The following is an 18,065-nucleotide window of genomic DNA, read 5'->3' as shown; positions in this document are numbered from 1 at the left end:
CCTGCAAGGCCAGCGACGCCGGTAGCAGTGCTGCCTGGTAAAATCAGAAGGAGTTCCCACATCTGACTGTGGCTTAAAAGAAGCCAGTCACTGGGCCTGGTAAGAATTAAATAAAAAATAATTGAGGCATCAACAGACTTCAGGCCTGACGGGCTGAGTGCCAGCTCTCCAGCGTCACTCCACCGTCTCTTTTTCCTTCTCGAGGTGGCCCCACTGCTGAGGAGATGGTGGATTTCCCAGTCTCCCTGGACTCGTCCCAGCGAGCACCTCTGCCCAGCAGCCTCTTCTTCCTCACCAACCTCCTCCTTCTCCTCCAGCCTGGGGAGCTGAACTCAGGTAGGTGTCTGATCTGCAGCCCAGCCAGCCAGGACGAGAGCACATCTGCTTCTGCCCAGCCCTCCTGCCAGCTGCTCCCAGGCTAAGATCTTGTAGCCTTGTACCACACCACACCAGTGGCTAAAATACAAGATCTCCATTCCAGTTGTTAAAGAGCCACTGGCCCTGAGCACCATCCAGCCCCAGAGTATTCCTCTACCATCTCTCTAGCCACCTGGCACCCCTTACACACTCTCCACGACCCTACAGCTCACAGGCATGGCAGGGGTGTAGCAAGAGGGTACAAAGAAACTCTTGCTGGTCTGTGCTTGGGCTGAACCAGTTGGTAAATATTTTTAACTCCACTCCTGCATATAAGCCATAGCTTTCAAAGGGCAGGAAGGACCTCGGGACTACCATCTCTCATGAAAGAAGCAGCCAACACAGAGTATCAACTAATTATGCAAATGCAATTCCCTAATTCCCTGAGCTGGAAACCAGGGATACCAAGGTGACTGGGTACAGCCCAGCTCCTCAAGCAGCTTGTGGTCAAGAGAGGGAGACGGACGTGATATCAACAGCTGGCTGTCCAGCTGTGTGACCAGGGCTGCAAGAGAAACTTATCCAAGGATTTGGGAGCACAGCTAAGAGAGCAATTTGTTTTTTCCAGAAAGCCAAGAAGAGTCATGGAGAGGAGGTAGTGTTTGAGCAGAGCCTTCCAGGAAACACATTTCCAGCAAGATGACAGATGGGGGGGAAACTGAGGCAGGGTGTGCCCAAGGAGAGGGCCGGGCATCAGGTGTGGGGGACAGACAGCTGGAGAGAAGCCGGAGAGGGAAGCTGGTAGGAAGGGTGATGGGCTATGCCCAGTGGGCAGCAAGGGGTCCCAAATGGCGTGAACACAGAAATGCACCTCCACGATCTGTGGGATCCATGAAGGGAGAACTTGGGGATGGGGTTTTAGCTGAACTTCAAAGGAAGGAAATGAAACGCACAGAAGCCAGAGAAAATAGCGAGGGCATGCCGGGTGGCAGGCAACAGCATGTGCAAAGGAGCTGCTGCAGGAATGGCAACACTCATGGAAACTGCAGAAAACAGACTAGCTTGGGGGAGTAGAGGGGCCACATGGAGACACCATCGAAGATGACGACCAAATGAAAGATCCTCATAAACAGAACTCCCCAAGGCAGGATTTAGCCTTTAGATAGGAAAACCCATGAGGCAGGGAGCCCACAGATTATTTCTGATACCCTTTGTTATCACAGAAGCTGTACTTATGCATTATACAAAAATTAGGAAATCAGACAAAGGAAAAATAAGAAAACATCTATTCCCATCATGCAGAAGTTACCACCATCAACAATTTGGTATATCTCCTTTCAGATCTTTTTCTCTGCACATTTATGCAAATATGTATTTTTTTAGTCAAATAAGAGAATAGTAACATTTTTTTGACATTTGGTTTTTTTTGGTCAAAGATTCCATTTCATCGAATGCCCTGGCCACTTTTATATAATTGTCCCCATAGTAGCATTTGCAGCTGGTTGGGTCAAACCAATAACCAGTCCAATACCACACATTGTATCTGTTTGTAAAGTGCCTTGTGTATTTCTTAATCTGGCACATTCACATTTTCCATGACAATTACTTGTTCAAGAAACCGAACCAGTAGTCCTGTAGTGTGTCTCATCTTCCTCATTTGAAGGGTTTACTGTCAATTCCTGAGCTGCAAAGGGGCGTGATAAAAACGTGTTTGAGGAGGGCTGATTTTGTCCGTTGTTCTGGCTTCTCGTCCTAGAGGCGCTCGACGAGGAGGTCAAGGTGGTAGGCCCCGAGGAATCCATCCTGGCGCTTGTCGGGGAGGAGGTGGAGTTCTCGTGCCACCCGCTGGTTCCGGAGCGGCCCCTCCGACGTGGTGCACCTGTACCAGGACGGGCAGGAGCTCCACGGTCGGCAGATGGCACAGTTCCAGAACAGGACCCAACTCGTCACGGACGAGATCGCCGATGGCAGCGTGATCCTGCAGCTCCGTGGCGTCGTCCCCGCAGACCAGGGCCCATATGGGTGCCAGTTCTTCTCCAGCGACTTCTCTGGGGTAGCGGTCTGGGAGCGGAGGTAGCAGGTGCGTGACCCGGGCAAGCCCCAGCAGGGAAGAGGGAGGAGGGGTCCATTTGGATAGAACTGCTTTGCTCAGGAGTAGAGAGTCACAGTGAAAAGGAAAAATATCTCTAATTAAAAAAAAAAAAGATTAAAAAGAAAGATTCATTAGAAAACGAACAAAAGAATTGTTCATAAAAAGATACACAAATGGCCCTTAAACACATGAAAAGATGATCACTTTTACTCATAATTAAGGAAAGGCAAATCAAAGGTGAGATGCAGTTATTTTACTTATCAGATTGGCAAAAATTCAACAGCTGGACCACACATTTTGGTGGAGCTGTTGGGAAGCAGGCCCTCTGCTCTGAAGACATGGACAGAGTTCAAAGTTCAGACGCTCTGGGGCCGGGGAGTTTGGCAATAGCTAACAGGACTGTCTGTGCATCCACCCTCTGGACAGGAGTCCCACCTCTAGGAGTTTCCGCTGAACATACACCTCCCACACCTCCAGTGTGAAAGAGGAGGATGTATAAGTTTCACTTTGTAGCCTTATTTGTAATTGTTAAACAGTGGAAATGACTGAAATGTTCAGGCACAGACACTGAGTATGGTCCATCACACAACGGAGTGAGTCATGCTGTGCAGCTGGAAAAATGAGGAGGGGCTCCATGAACCAGTGTGGAGTGATTTCTAAGATGTTGTTAAGACAAAAAAGCAAATTGCAAAAGAGGTTCTCTAGCATGTACACTTTTGTGTAAGGATGATGGAGAAACATTGCACAAAAGAAACACAGGAAGGATAAACTAAAAACGAACGAGACTGCTGCCTTAAGACGGGGGGTGCATTGGGATGAAAAGATGGAGAACGGTCTGGGGCTGTCTTGATATACATTTTTTACAGTATTGATGTTTAAACCATTTTAATGTTTTGCAAATTCAAAATAGAAGGCTAACTCCACAAGGATGGGGAGATAAAGGAATGCATATGACACAAGCCCTTGAGCTCTGGTGGGATCCAAGAGACAGAAAACAAGCTATTGAAATTTGGGGTGAGGCTATTCTTCATTCTAAGGGACTGTCCCATGCATAATATGACTAAATGCCAGTAGTCCTTCCCTGCCAAATGGCCCCCCTCATATTTCCAAATGCCCCTCAAGGGTAGTACTGTCCCCATGTCCCACACAGCACAACTGATTTAAACTGTTATTATAGTCCACGGGTGGGGGCTATGAGCCCACATGTGTGTTAAGAGCAGTCACAGTTTGTGATGCCTTACGGTGACTGCAAATGCTGAGTAGTGGCATGAACTTCACGTACAAGTTCTGGGAAGGAGCCTGATCTTTCCCACTCCTCCTGCCTCTCCCAGGGCTGGCCTCAGACCCTCATATCTCCCTTGAGGGCTTCAAGGAGGGAGGCATTCAGCTGAGGTGCAGCTCCAGTGGCTGGTACCCCAAGCCCAAGGCTCAATGGAGAGACCATCAGGGACAGTGCCTGCCTCCAGAGATGGAAGCCATCATCCAGGACGCCCAGGGCATGTTCAGTCTGGAAACATATGTGGTCGTCCGAGAGGGGGCCCACAGCAACGTGTCCTGCTCCATCCAGAACCCCCTCCTGATCCAGAAGAAAGAGTTCGTGGTCCAGATAGCAGGTCAGTGGATGCTGGCTCACCCTATCCTCGCAGTTATCATGTCCTCCATGTCCATTGTCCCAAAGGCCATCTTTAAGGACACAGTGGTACTAGGTCCTGGCCGTGTTGGGGGTGGGCTGACCTTGACACCTAAAAAGTCAGCAATTTGGATATCAGGAACCTACTAAGAGTACAATTGATAACCCAAAGAGTTAATGGGCGAGGCCCCAGAAAGCCAACATTTATGTACCAAAGGCCGTGCCATAAGACCCTGAAATAACTCTCCTCATGAGGGGTCATCATGAGAGCCCGTGTGTTCCTAATGTCATCCCTCAAACAATATTTCTTGAGTACCCAAAACCACAGTGTACGCAGAACCCTTGCCCTCAAGCTGACCTATTCCAGTGGCGGAAACAAACAAAAGAGTGGATTACATCATAGCTTAGAGGGTGTTTGGTGTATAGAGAACAACGGAGCAGGGAGCGCTGGAAGGCGTGGTGGGGTGTGTATGTGGATTGACGGGTCAGGAAAGAAATTGCTTGGGCAGTAAGTTCAAGGTGAGGCCATTATCTAGGATCAAAGTGTTATTATGAGACACGCACTGAAGGGTCTAATGTTCATGGCTCCAATTATTTTAAATCTTGAGGATAAACCTAACCTATGAGCCATTTTTCACATTGGTCCAAATCAATAGTTACATTATCATAAGAAAGAAACCTCACCCTTATAAGCGATAACTTGACCTCAGGGAAGAGGACTTGACAACACCATGTGTTACACATAGTTCATCTGAAATTCACCTAGTAATTGGGGTGGCCATCTGTGTTAGCTAATTGTTTTTATCCAAAGGAAAAATAAAACACCTTACATCTCTATGACAAGCACAGTAGTTACAACTTGGAACCTGGCTAGGAAGTAAAACTTATGGCATGGAGCTAGGGACACTTTCTCCTGGGATGTTTACATTTCAAAGAAATGGCTCTGAGCTCCTTAAAAAAAAAAAAAAAAATTCTAGGTTGTGCTGGCCAGAGGCTAATTCAGCTTTCAAAAGGATTTACATACAATCTCAAAGGGGTAGAGAAAGGATTTACAAGTTTTTTAAAGGAAATACTCTAAGAAAAGGGAAAGAGGGAGTATCTTTCCCTTTTTGCACCAGAGAAAATCCTTCTTAGATTTGTGTTTATCCTTTAGAAAGGGTGTGAGTCACACAGATACCTGCAAGGAGGTCATTCAGGTAGAGGGAATAGCAAGTGCAAAGGTCCTGGGATGGGAATGTGGGTGGCTATTGGAGGAGCAGGGAGGAGGCAGGAGAGGCTGGACAGAGGGACAATGTTGAGATTTCAGGTCAGGGTGGCATCTGACCCTGAGCCCTAGCTCTTAACTCTTAGGTCAGTGCTTTGCAAACCATTTGTGGTGAAAGACCAATCCATTGTGGCCCAATACTTCTGTACAAGACAATAAAAATGCATTGCTAGAAAAATAAAATTAAAAACAAAAGAATATGTTGTGCTAAGTGAAATAAGACACAAAAGGACAAATACTGTATAATTCCACTTATATGAGGCACCTAGAACAGTCAATTCATAGAGACAGAAAGAAGAGAAGTTACCAGGGGCTGGGGGAGGAAGGAATGGGGAGTTACAGTCTAATGGGGACAGAGTTTCAGTTTCGGAAAATGAAAAAAGTTCTGATGGTGATGGATGCATAATGTGAATGTACTTAATGCCACTGAACTGTAAGCTTAAAAGTGGTTAAGATGGTAGTTTTTATGTTATGTATATTTTACCACAATAAAAAAGGAAAATATATTTTTTAAAAAGACCACTGAGATAAAAGCACCAATTTTTTATAATTGTCTTCAATAGACACAAAATTATTATCTTAAAATGCCACAAGAATTTCTAAAGGGTTGCTCTCCATTTTTGCACCTATCTCTTTACTGTGTAGCCACTGTGGATCTGCCCTGAGCCACATCCTGCCTCTGGGCAGATCCTCCCCAGGGAGCCTGGAGAGGACAGAGGGGCTTTGCTATCAGTTCTGCCAACGGTGTGAAGAAAAGTAGAAGCCAAGTATTTGCAAGGAGCAGGCGGTTGACTTGTGGATTCCATGATGAGGGTAGAGAGCAATAATTCACTGGGCTCCAGATATCCACAAAACGCCTCGGATTCTCCTGATCTTCAGGTGCAGGGCGAGAGTGGAAGCAGCGGAGGAGGCCAGGGCCCTGGTCACAGGGGCGTCAAGCCGGGGGAGTGGGCGGCCGCTCGGCCCCTGTCCTTGCACGTCCTGCAGTTGGCAGCACTTCCCCCTTTCCGCCGAGCAGCTTCAAGTTCGCCGCTCTTCCTCGGGATCCACCCCTGGAGAGCAGGTCCCAGTCCCACTTTACAGATGGCTTCGGTGGGGCCAAGGGGGTTGAATGCGCCAACAGGTCCCTGGGAAGGTTTTCCGGCATGCAGGGGCCGGAACAGTGTCGTCACTTAGTGTCTTCGTGGCGCCTAAATCGGGACAACTCCCTGTGGGGTGTTTTCCAGACGTATTTTTACCCGGAACCTCCCCCTGGAAGAGAGCTTTCCTCGGGACTCTGGCGGCGCTGCCGCTCCTCCCGGCTCTGCCCAGGGCGCTGGCGCTGCACCTCTCTCGCAAGCAGCGGAGGGCCCGGGCTACGAGGCGGCCCTGCCGGGAGGGGCGGTGGGGGCGCCGTCCCCCCGCGGGCGGGGCTGAGGCGGGAGGGGACAGGCGGGAGCGCGCACTCACGACCTCTCTCCTTTCTTCCTCCTTGCAGAAAAGCTGAAGGAGCAGGCGGAGAAGGACAAAGGTAACCAAGGGAGAGGCGCGCTCTTCGCTCCCAGCCCTGACAGCAGAAGGGAGGGCGGTGGGTCCAGAAGGCCGGTACTGCAGACCCTCGGGCAGGGCAGACGGGGCGGCCGAGGGGTGCTCTTCCGCTTCCTCAGCCTCGGGGCCTGCCCCTCCCTCGCGTCCACCCCAGCCTGCTCCCCAGAACGCCGGGACCCGAGGCTGTGCACTTTGGGGAAACGAGGCTTCGGTGTTCATCGTCGAGATTTCCCTCTTTTCTTCATTTCTTTTCCAGGGAAACTCACAGCGGAACTGGGTAAGCTCTGGGTGCCGCGCACACGGTGCTGGCCTGCGGGCTAGTGGGGTAACCCTGCTTGCGCACAGTGGAAGAAGGAGTTCAATGAGTTTAGGCTCCCTTTGAAGAGCGATGGATGGCAACGACCCATCCCTCTGTGCCTCCCACCTCTCCACTCACAGCCTGGAGCGCAGCTGCCAAGGAGGTCTGGCCTGAGACCCTGTGGACAGACCCTGCCAGCCCCTCCCCTGCAAATTATACACTTCAGTTACAATTACATGTCTGCTCCCTCCTGTTCATCGTCCTGGAATGTCCTCTCTTGAATACAAGTGCCACTGGCAAGGAACGCCTTTAATTTGCACCAAAGTGGAGTGAATTATCAGATTCATTTTTCTACCTACAGGGACTTAGCACCTTGAAACCATGGTGCGTGTGTGTGTGTGTGTGTGTGTGTGTGTGTGTGTGTGTGTGTACAGAGGAGGGGAGAGTGAATCCAAAGGAAGGGGAATGGAGAAGGCCGCTATGGGTAGGGGGAAGACCTAAAGAACCACCTTGCCGGCTCCAGTAAAACTCCAGACAAAATTGTGAGGTTGGAGAAGTTTGTCTTGCAGCCTACCCAGTCCTGAAGGGGAAAAAGGAAACCCAAAAAACCCAACTATAATAAGTCATTAACAGTGTAGTTGGAATTAGTGTATAGTGTTGCCTTTCCCAGGAGCATTTAGTTTTAAAAGAGGACCTGGGGGGCCGGCCGGTGGTGTAGTGGTTAAGTTTGGCCTGCTTTGCTTTGGTGGCCTAGGTTGGCAGGGTTCGAGGGTTCAGTTCCCGGAGTGGACCTACACCACTGGTCAGCCATGCTGTGGCAACAACCCACATACAAAAAAGAGGAACACTGGCACAGATATTAGCTCAGGGCCAATCTTCCTCAGGACAAAAAAAAAAAAGGACCTAGCATGAAAAAATCAAAGGAATGCGTTTCTAATGGCAAAATATCAGTCTTGGTATCTGGCCAGGGGAAATAATTGTGTGTGATGTCCTCCCAGTCCTTTAAATAATGTACCCAGGAAGCCACGCTGAGGCTCATGCAGGACCTCCTCCCCAGGAAAGCATGTGATTTCAGGGCAAAAGAGCAGTAGCCCCTTCAAACCAGCCATGAGCCCTGGGAAGAGGCTCCTGAGTACCAAGAGTGTTTTCCCTTCTGGGCTCTGTGCAGATTTCTTCTTTAGAGCAAAGAATAGGATGAGGCGTAAGAATCCTGCAGATGGGCTTCTTTTTTTAGGGTGATGCAGAGACAAGGAGACAAGGTTGGGGTGAGTAGTGGTTCCCAGTGGCCTTACTGCCTTGGGAAGGTGTCTCCATTTATCCCCAGGCTGATGTTTTCCCTGCGTTTTGCTTACAGGGAAGCTTCAGACAGAACTTGGTAAGTGACCGTTCTTAGAACTATTTCTTCTTTAGCATCTGGGTATCCATGTGTGTTCTTCTCATCTCCCAACTAGGTATGATGCCCAGGCTGGAAACCTGCTGGCTGTATGGGTGGCAGGAGAAAGGGGAGAGGGGCAGGGGTGGGTGCAAAATGCATCATGTGAGCAGGGAAGCTGCAGGGACCTGGTGTTCTAATTCCATTTTCCCTTGGCTGCTTCAGACTGGAGAAGAGCTGAAGGCCAGGCCGGTGAGTGAAGCTCATGTCCCTCCCACTGTCCACTTTACATCTCAGCATCCCAGTCATTGCTATGATTAACCAAACATGCTTCATTCTGGTTTATTCCACAGCCACATGGCATATATTAATCTATGTCACTTGGTAGAGGTTATATCTGAGTTTTACTTCTGCATTTACTTTTATATTGTCCTGAGGTGTAAGCATACTGTAAATCGTTGGTGCCAATCCTGGTTGCACATCAGAGTCATCTAGATTCCTGGTGCCCACTCTCAAAGACTCTGACTCATGGGTCTGGAGTGGGCATGTTACCCTGTATGTAACTATTTCTCCCTGTACCTTCCTCCTTTCCCCCCATACAGCATACAGTCTAATGTGTATCTTTATTTTGTATATACAGTCATGCACCACATAATGACGTTTCGGTCAACGATGGACCGCATATAGGATGGTGGTCCCATAAGATTAGTACCAGACAGCCTAGGTGTGTAGTAGGCTGTACCATCTAGGTTTGTGTACACGCTATGATGTTCACACAATGATGAAATCGTCTAATGACACATTTCTCAGAACGTATCCCCATGGTTAAGTGATGCATGACTGTATTCTTGCAAAACGTGAATTGCTGTTTTGTGCACATACATTTTAGTTTCTGTAAATAACATTTATAGTCTCGTGCTGTTCCTTGCTTTTCTCACTCGTCACTGTGTTTTACCTTCCTCCACATGTACATCTGATCTGTTTCTCCTTCCTGCTGCAGAGCACCCATTTTAGCCAGCCACTCTCCTGGAGACCTCAAGCCTGCCTCTTACTCCACACCACCACAAACAACGCTGAATGAGTAGCCTCAACTGTGTAGTCTTCTGGCTGTGTGTGGAGATTTCTCTGGGATGTATGCCCAGGAGGGGAGTTGGTGGCCCATGGGGGATGTGTCACAAGTGGGGTAGAGGGACCCTCTGAAGGCAGCACCATTATCCTGCCATTGGCAGTGCCTTGAGGCTCCACGTGCCCACATGCCACATGAGCCTGCTTTCTAAGTTAGCCAGTCAATGAGGATGAGTGATTTCTCATTGTGCTTTTAGTCTGCACTCCACTGAACACTAAGAAGTCTGGACCTCTCTTTATATGCTAGTTTTGGGGCTTCGTCTTCTGAAAATTGCCAGTTTGTGGCCTTTGCCCTTTTTTCCTATGGGATGCTGTCTCTTTTCTTATTGATTCACATGAGTTCTTATATATATATATATGATATTAATCCCTCATTGATATTAAACATTGTGAATTCCTTCTTCTATTCTGTCATCTGCTATTTGCTTTGTCCGTGTTGCCCCTTATTGAAAAGAAATCATTAATTTCGATAAAATCTAATTCATCAAATGTGTACCCTGTGTTTTTGATGTTTTGTTGAAGAGGAGCTTCCTCACTCTTAGGTCACAAAGATATTCTCTTACACTTTCTCTTACTCACTTTATGTGTGTTATGTGTAGGTCTTTAATCCATCTGAAATTCACCATTTTATTTGGTGTTAGGTGAGACTCCAGTGATTTTTCTCCATATGGTGAGTCAGTTTTCCCAAACCAGCTGCTCTGCCGTCTGTGATCCCCCCACTGATGTGGGGTCACCTTCAGTGCATACTCGGTTCCCATGTCGAGAAGAGTCTGTCCATTGGCCACCTAGCACTGCACTGTTTGTACTGCTGTGGCTTTTATAGTACCTGCAAGTACAAGTTCTCCTCCATTTCCGCTTTCTTTTTAAGGTTAATGGACCTCCTTAAAATAGAACTTTTAGGATAAATGTATGAAGTTCCAAAAAAAAATCTAAATGTAGTTTTACATGGAATTGCTTTGAATTTATAGATAAAGTTAGGGAGAATCAGCATCTTTATAGAATTGAGTTATTCTATGCAAGGGCTATATGTTTTTAAAGTCTACTGGTTATTCTGATGCAAAAGCAGGGTTGGACGGCCTTGCTGTAAATTTATGGAGCTCTGAAAACATCTTCTATTGCTTTTGCTACATGTTGCTTAACAACAGGGATACATTCTGAGAAATGCCTCATTAGGTGATTTTGTCATTGTGTGAACATCGTAGAGTATATTTACACAAACCTAGATGGTATAGCCTACTACACACCTAAGCCATATGGTACTAATCTTTTGGGACCACCGTCATATATGCGGTTTCTCATTGACCAAAACGTTGTGTGGTGCATGACTATATTTTATAAGTTGGTGATCTCTCTATTGTGACACAGAACAAGATAAATTTTTTTTATTTATTTATTTTTCCCCCAAAGCCCCAGTAGATAGTTGTATGTCATAGCTGCACATCCTTCTAGTTGCTGTATGTGGGACGCGGCCTCAGCATGACCGGAGAAGCGGTGCATCGGTGCGCGCCCGGGATCCGAAACCCGACCGCCAGCAGCGGAGCACGCGCACTTAACCGCTAAGCCCCGGGCCCGGCCCCAACACAGAACAAGATAAAATGAAACAGTAATCCACTTAGAAGGGCTCACGTTAAGAAAGGAGGCAAGACAAGATATCTAAAGGACATCTTAAGACTGGAGCCATGCTCAGCTGAGTCTCCTGGGGACTGAACTGGTCAGAGCTGAGGCTTCATTTCTGTCCTTCAGGGCATCCCAGCCGCATGTATTGGTTCTCTTTGCCCACATGCTGTGTTCTCCTGCTTTGCCCAGCACAACTTCAGCCTGTGTGCAGCCTTGGTATAACCCAGCACTGAAATGTGCCCCCTACCCAATCCCAAATACCCAGGAAAATTCCATGGTGGGCCCAGACCCGCCTGGATCCAAACCAACTGTCATGGTGAGAATGGGGTTATTCAGTTTGCAGGCACCCCTCATGCATCTTGAGCCTCCTCGAGGTTCCAGAGTTCCTGACTCAGATCTCTGACCTGCTTTTTCTTCTCTGTTTGGTTTCAGAGTGGAGAGCAGCCCAACAATATGCAGGTAACTGAAGCCAAGGAACTGTGACTTAGACAGAAGGGAGGTGGAAAGATCTGAGATTAGAGGGCCTGTCCAGAGCCGAGTATGGGGCCTGCACACACAGACACACAACATGACACATATTTCTGCGTGTGCACACATTTACACATACACGCATTGCACACGTGCATGTGATAGCACTCACAGGCTCCCACAGGCATGCATATTGCTTTCTGGGTTTTAGTACACTAGGTTTGTTTCCATCTGGTTGGGAGGCTGCTACCAGGGCCTGTTTGCAGGAAAGAATACAGAGTTTGTGAGGAACCTCTCATCTGACAAGGATCCCTGGGGTTCCCATCCATCAGATGGGTGTGTTTTGGGGGATGGGGTGTTGGACTACCTGGCACTGGACTAGATAACCTCAGCAGTCTCTTTCAGTTTTAAAATCCTAATATTGCCATAAAACCGAGGCCCAGAGCTCACGTGGTGATCTCCAGGTCACATAGGGTGGTGGCACCCGCCAGGACTAGAACCAGCCCTGAGCTCCTCCTTGACCAGAACTTGGGGAAGTGAGCCCGCCTCTATCCCCACGAATCTACATTGTTTGCTATCTCTGCCCTCCATGGCACCTAGTATGGAATTGAAGAACCTTCCTGTCTGGGCAGGAAATAGGATTCCTCTTAACACTTTCAAATGCTGGGGAGTGACTTGCAGGCCAGTTCAGCCCCAGGGGGTGTTTGGGGTAGGGGTGCATGTGAGGATTCCACAGATTGCTCTACCAGGAGAATCAGAGGTTTGCTTGTCAGGGGAGGGGACAGGTGGGGCCCACAACCGTCCTCTGTGGGCACTAACCCCACGCCTCTGCGCAGTGGACGTGACCCTGGATCCGGCCTCGGCGCATCCCAGCCTGGAGGTCTCTGAGGATGGCACGAGCGTGTCCTCCCGCGCGGAGGCCCCCGGCCTGGCCGCTGAGCCGGGCGGTCTGCAGCGGTTCTCGGAGCAGACGTGCGTGCTAAGCCGTGAGCGCTTCTCCGCCGGCCGCCGCTACTGGCAGGTGCACGTGGGCCGGCGCAGCCGCTGGTTCCTGGGCGCGTGTCTGGCCGCGGGGCCGCGCGCGGGGCTGGTGCGCCTGAGTCCGGCCAGCGGCTCCTGGGTGATGGGGCTGTGGAACCGCTGCGAGTACTTTGTCCTGGACCCGCACCGCGTCGCGCTCACCCTGCGCGTGCCGACCCGGCGCGTGGGTGTCTTCCTGGACTGCGAGGCGGGACGGCTATCCTTCTTCAATGTGTCTGACAGCTCCCACAGCTTCACCTTCACAGACAGCTTCTCGGGCTCGCTCTGCGCGTATTTCAGGCCCAGAGGCCACGATGGCGGTGAACACGCGGATCCCCTCACCATCTGCCCGTTGCCGGTTAGAGGGATACGCGTCCCCGAAGAGGACGACAGTGACACGTGGTTACAGCCCTATGAGCCCTCAGACCCCGCCCTGGGGCTGTGGTGAAGCGCTCTCGCAGCCGCAGGGCTGGGTCCTGGGCAGCTTCCTTGACGCCTGGCCAGCGCTTGGCTCTCCCGCTTTGTCTAGAGTGACATAGTGCACGACCCGAGTGTCCCGCCAAAATGACAGCAAAAGCTAAAGACTTCAGCGCAGCAGGGGGGCAGAGGCACCTGTGCGCATGTCGACGTGTGTGTGTGTGTGTGTGTGTGTGTGTGTGTGTGTATGTGTGTGTATGACCTTCTTTAAGAAAAAGAGGCAGTTCCAAGGCTTGTTTGTGTGTATGGTAGGAATGAACAATAGAGTAAAAATAGATTGATGTTGCCAGGAGCCGGGGTGTTCCTGTGGAAGATGGAGAAGGAAACTGGAATGGGGGGAAAAGGGAGAAACCTGATTGGATTGGATTAGAGGTATCAGTTAATTTGTGTATTTTTTGTATATATTTTCTAGCTCCACAAACATCTAGAAGCAATGTCACTTCTTAAGCAGTGAGTTCATCTAGGGCTCAGATCCTAGTCTTAAATGTCAGTCCCCACTAAAATGAACTTGGAGAAAGCTGATCCCAGGGCTGGGGCAGAGAAAGCACGGTGTGCATCTGGAGCATCTTGTGCCAGAAAGTACAGATGTGCTCATAACTGATGGGGTCTAGCAAGAGGACAGAGAGGCTGGGCTGAAGAGGCTCCAACTCATCAATTGTGGGGCAATCTGAACATTAAAGTAAAGAATGACAAGAATTGCTCAACAAGCAAATAAAATTCACCAAGTGTGCTGAGAGTCAAGTTTCTCTGTCAGAGAAAGGAAATTACAAAAAATACAGACAGGGGAAAGGAGAGAATGAAAGGATAACTCTGTGACCTTGTGGTTTTTACTTTGTATAGATAGATGGAACACACACATGATAGATAGCTAGATGATTGATAGATAGGTAGATAGATGGTGCATGATAGATAGATAGATAGGGAGTTGGATATGTGTGCATACAGATGATTCCTAGCTCTAGCTGCTTTGAGAGCTTAGAAACAATACCCCTGTACCAATGAGCACTCCTAGCACCCAGAACTTGGTTTTTAGTATTATTTTCCACTGAAAGGAACCAAGGCTCCTTACAGAAATGAAGGACTCCAGGGCTGGGTGAGAGAAAAGATGGGTGTGATATTCTCATTTATAATAAGAAATATATATTTAATCTTCAACCTAAGTTCTGGAACAGAGCTCCCAAAACCCTTGGAATTTCCTATGTGATAAGGGTGTCTTTTCATATTCATAACAAGCCCCTTTCAACCACACCTGAGTTTAAATTATGCCATAACTTCTGAAAAGTCCCTAAGGATGGGGCTGGTTGCCAGGGGAAGCAACTATGTGATTAGAGGGTTGTAATTTAGCCCCACTCCCCTCCCCTGGAGGGGTGAGGGGCTGGAGATGGAGTTCAATCTCTGATGGCCAATGATTTAATCAATCATGCCTATGTAATAAGGCCTCCGTAAAACCCAAAAGGAGTGGGTTAGAGGAGCTTCCAGGTTGGTGACCACTTGGAGATGCAGGGAGAGTGGCATTTGGAGAGAGTAGGGAAGCTCTGCACCCCATCCCACATGCCTAGCCCTATGCATCTCTTCCATCTGGCTGTTCCTGAGTTATATCCTTTTATAATAAACCAGTACTATCGTAAGTAAACTGTTTCTATGAGTTCTGTGAGATGCTCTAGCAAATTAATTGAACCCAAGGAGTAGATTGTGGAAACCTCTGATTTATCGTGCATTGGTCAAAAGCACAGGTAACAACCTGGACTTGCAGTTGGTGTGTGAAGTGGGGGCAATCTTGTAGGACTGAGCCCTTCACCTGTCGGATCTGACACTATCTCTAGGTAGATGGTGTCAGAATTGAGTTAATAGCTTGGTGGTGTTGAAAAGAACATACCGGAATGAGTCTCCAACATCCTCTACCAGAAAGTAAGGAAATGTTCAAGGAATGATGGGGAGATGCCAATTGTACAGAAAAGTCAGCTTTAAAGGACTCCCACTGGCCAAATTTGAACATCAAATAATTAATGGTGGTTACAGATTAAGGAAAATAGGAATCCAAGAGTATCTGTATCTACACTGATATACATAAATAAATGAATGAATAAATGAAGGAGAAGAGAAAGCTCTACCCTACAATAGAGGTCTGAAATATTTCCCCACAAAATACTAATTACTTATTAATTTAGAAGTACAAAACACTTATCAATCAACTTGATAGTGGAGGAGTCTGGCAGACACCATATTAACCAAGTGACGGAAGTTAATATTACCAGATATGACATAAATGTACACTATGTGCCTCCTGATACAATGCGGTGAAAAAAACAGCAGCATCACTTTTGAGGTATTCCTGCCCCAACATTCATAAATCATGAGGAAACATCAGACAAACTGACTGATACTCTTCAAAAATGTCAAGGTCATAGAAAATAAAGGCAAGGTTAAGGAATTATTTCAGATTGAAGGAGACGAAAGAGTAAACACAACAGGTGATGGTAAACACAACAGGTGACCCTGGGTGGGACCCTAGACCTATAGAAGACATTATTTGGAGAAAAAGAGACATTTTAAAAAATGGCTGTGGATCAGATGGTAATATTGGACAAATGTTAACTTCCTGATTTTGATGTAGGAGAATGCCCTTGTTTTAAGAAAATACACTCTTCAGGAGTAATGGGCTGGCCCGGTGGTGCAATGGTTAAGTGCGCACGCTCCGCTTCGGTGGCCCGAGGTTTGCAGGTTAGGATCCTGGGCGCGCACTGGCGCACTGCTTGTCAAGCCATGCTGTGTTGGCGTCCCATATAAAGTGGAGGAGGATGGGCACAGATGTTAGCCCGGGGCAATCTTCCCCAGCAAAAACAGGAGGATTGGCAACAGATGTTATCTCAGGACTGATCTTCCTCACACACACACAAAAAAAGTATTAAGGAGTAATGGGACCTGATGTTTGTAACTTATTCTCAAATGGTTCATTCCAAAATATAGTAATATATAAAGAGAATGATAAAGGAATGCAGTGGTGTCTGGAAAATGTTTAATAACTGGCTGTCTGGGGAAAAAAGTCTGTAGCATTTGCTGATTTCCATGGTGTAAGTAGTCCCACTGTGGCTGACCTCTGGCTGCCAATGTGACATTGCTAGTGGAGTTGGAAGGAGATGCACATGGTTGGCTCTCGGAAGACACCAGCTCCTGCACAGGACTCGTTTTATACAATTCCAAACAGGGCATTGGGCCATCTATTGTGATTTGTTTCTCTAACAAATCAAATAAATGCATTTTTGAACTTAGGAAAGTATGCTTGGCCACCTGTTATGATAAAATTATAGCCTTATTAACATATTGTGTATGATATTCAGAAAAATGAAGTTTCATTTTCTGTAATGATTTGCATTAGTTTGCAAATATTTTGGGATCCTACTCACAAATGTTTTTGTGATAACATTAAAGATATGTTCCTTGACTGTATGTGACCATTATCTATTCCTTTGAGATCATTTTTGTGCAGTAAATAAGAAAAGCAGGGGCTGGCCCTGGGGCTTAGCAGTTAAGTGCGCGTGCTCTGCTACTGGCGGCCTGGGTTCGGATCCCGGGCGCACACCGACTCACCGCTTGTCCAGCCATGCTGAGGTGGCGTCCCACATACAACAACTAGCAGGATGTACAACTACGACATATGACTATCTACTGGGGCTTTGCGGTGGGGGGAAGGAGGAGGATTGGCAATAGATGTTAGCTCAGAGCCGGTCTTCCTCAGCAAAAAGAGGAGGATTGGCATGGATGTTGGCTCAGGGCTGATCTTCCTCACAAAAAAAAAAAAAAAGAAAGGAAAAAAAGAGAAAAGCAAACATATAGCTGATACAAAAGGCAACATTAAATCATTTTTAAATGACCAGTAGCTCCATCAGCACATTTTAAATGATGGGAAGCCTGGCCTTAAATTGGAAGGGATCTTAGACATTCAGCTACATGTTTTGTGAGCCACAAAGACTGTGCTGGAGGCCATTCAGGTGGCCAGAATATTCAGAGTAGACACCCATCTCCTTCCAGCCCATGACCCATGACCCTTTTGCAAGTTTCTAAAAACAGGGCATGATATATTTAGTCCTCCCTACTGTTCACATTTTCCATGCCATTATCCCTCAAGACTGGGAACCGGTGAACCCAGCACTTATGGGTGGATCCCAGTCCAGTGAACAAACACACCTGTGACGAGTCTGCTTGTGAGGCTTCTCCTGCTTGAGGCAGCCTGGGGACACTAACTCACAAAGGCTGAGAGAGGACCTCAACCTCCACTGCAGGTGCAAGTCAAGTCATCATTGGCCACACAGGAATCTTACATGAGAAGACAAACATGCCCATGAATTAGGCACTCCCACACATTTTTGGCAGGCTTCTAAATTGGTGCAGCCATATTGAGGTCAATTTTGATAATGTCAACCAATTTATAAATGTGAACATTCCTGACCCAACAGTTCCACATCCCGGAATCTGTTCTACAGAAATATTCACACCAGTACCTAAAGTTACTGTGGCACTGTAAATTTTTGTGGTGTACATAAATTTTTACAGGGATCATGTATTGCTTTTGTAATTAAAAAAGTAAGTCAATGCTTCTTTTCTTTCTGCCTCATGTCAATGGGAAACAATCACAAGAAAATCTTTAAAATGTACAGTTGAAACCTTCTGATTTAACAGTCTTCCTACGAAGTAGTGACATGACATGTTTTTATGTCTTTTAGCGTTTTCACATCACTACCTTTGCTTGCCTCTGTGGCATCCTTCTTTCTTGTCCCCCAGTAGCATCTTGGGCAGGGCCCACAGTGTTCATATAAATTT

At 47.6% G+C, this 18,065-nt stretch overlaps 1 pseudogene across 1 annotated transcript in view; it reads left to right on the top strand.

The window, feature by feature from the left end:
- Window positions 1–16,690, top strand: part of LOC147911315 (butyrophilin-like protein 9) — a 54,215-nt pseudogene extending 37,525 nt beyond the window's left edge. Inside the window, exons 4-13 of the transcript XR_015551072.1 lie at window positions 205–336; window positions 2,114–2,425; window positions 3,768–4,062; window positions 6,570–6,696; window positions 6,819–6,853; window positions 7,127–7,147; window positions 8,523–8,543; window positions 8,766–8,792; window positions 11,715–11,741; window positions 12,587–16,690. The product of XR_015551072.1 is annotated as a butyrophilin-like protein 9 (transcript). The remainder of the gene's footprint in view (window positions 1–204; window positions 337–2,113; window positions 2,426–3,767; window positions 4,063–6,569; window positions 6,697–6,818; window positions 6,854–7,126; window positions 7,148–8,522; window positions 8,544–8,765; window positions 8,793–11,714; window positions 11,742–12,586) is intronic.
- The last annotated feature ends 1,375 nt before the right edge of the window (window positions 16,691–18,065 follow it).

The sequence above is a fragment of the Ceratotherium simum genome, unplaced genomic scaffold, assembly GCF_057802395.1.
Source record: "Ceratotherium simum simum isolate JZ-2026a unplaced genomic scaffold, ASM5780239v1 HiC_scaffold_43, whole genome shotgun sequence".
NCBI classification, from domain to species: domain Eukaryota; kingdom Metazoa; phylum Chordata; class Mammalia; order Perissodactyla; family Rhinocerotidae; genus Ceratotherium; species Ceratotherium simum.
The sequence above is the reverse complement of the archived record's forward strand: the minus strand, read 5'-3'. Positions and strand labels throughout refer to the sequence as shown.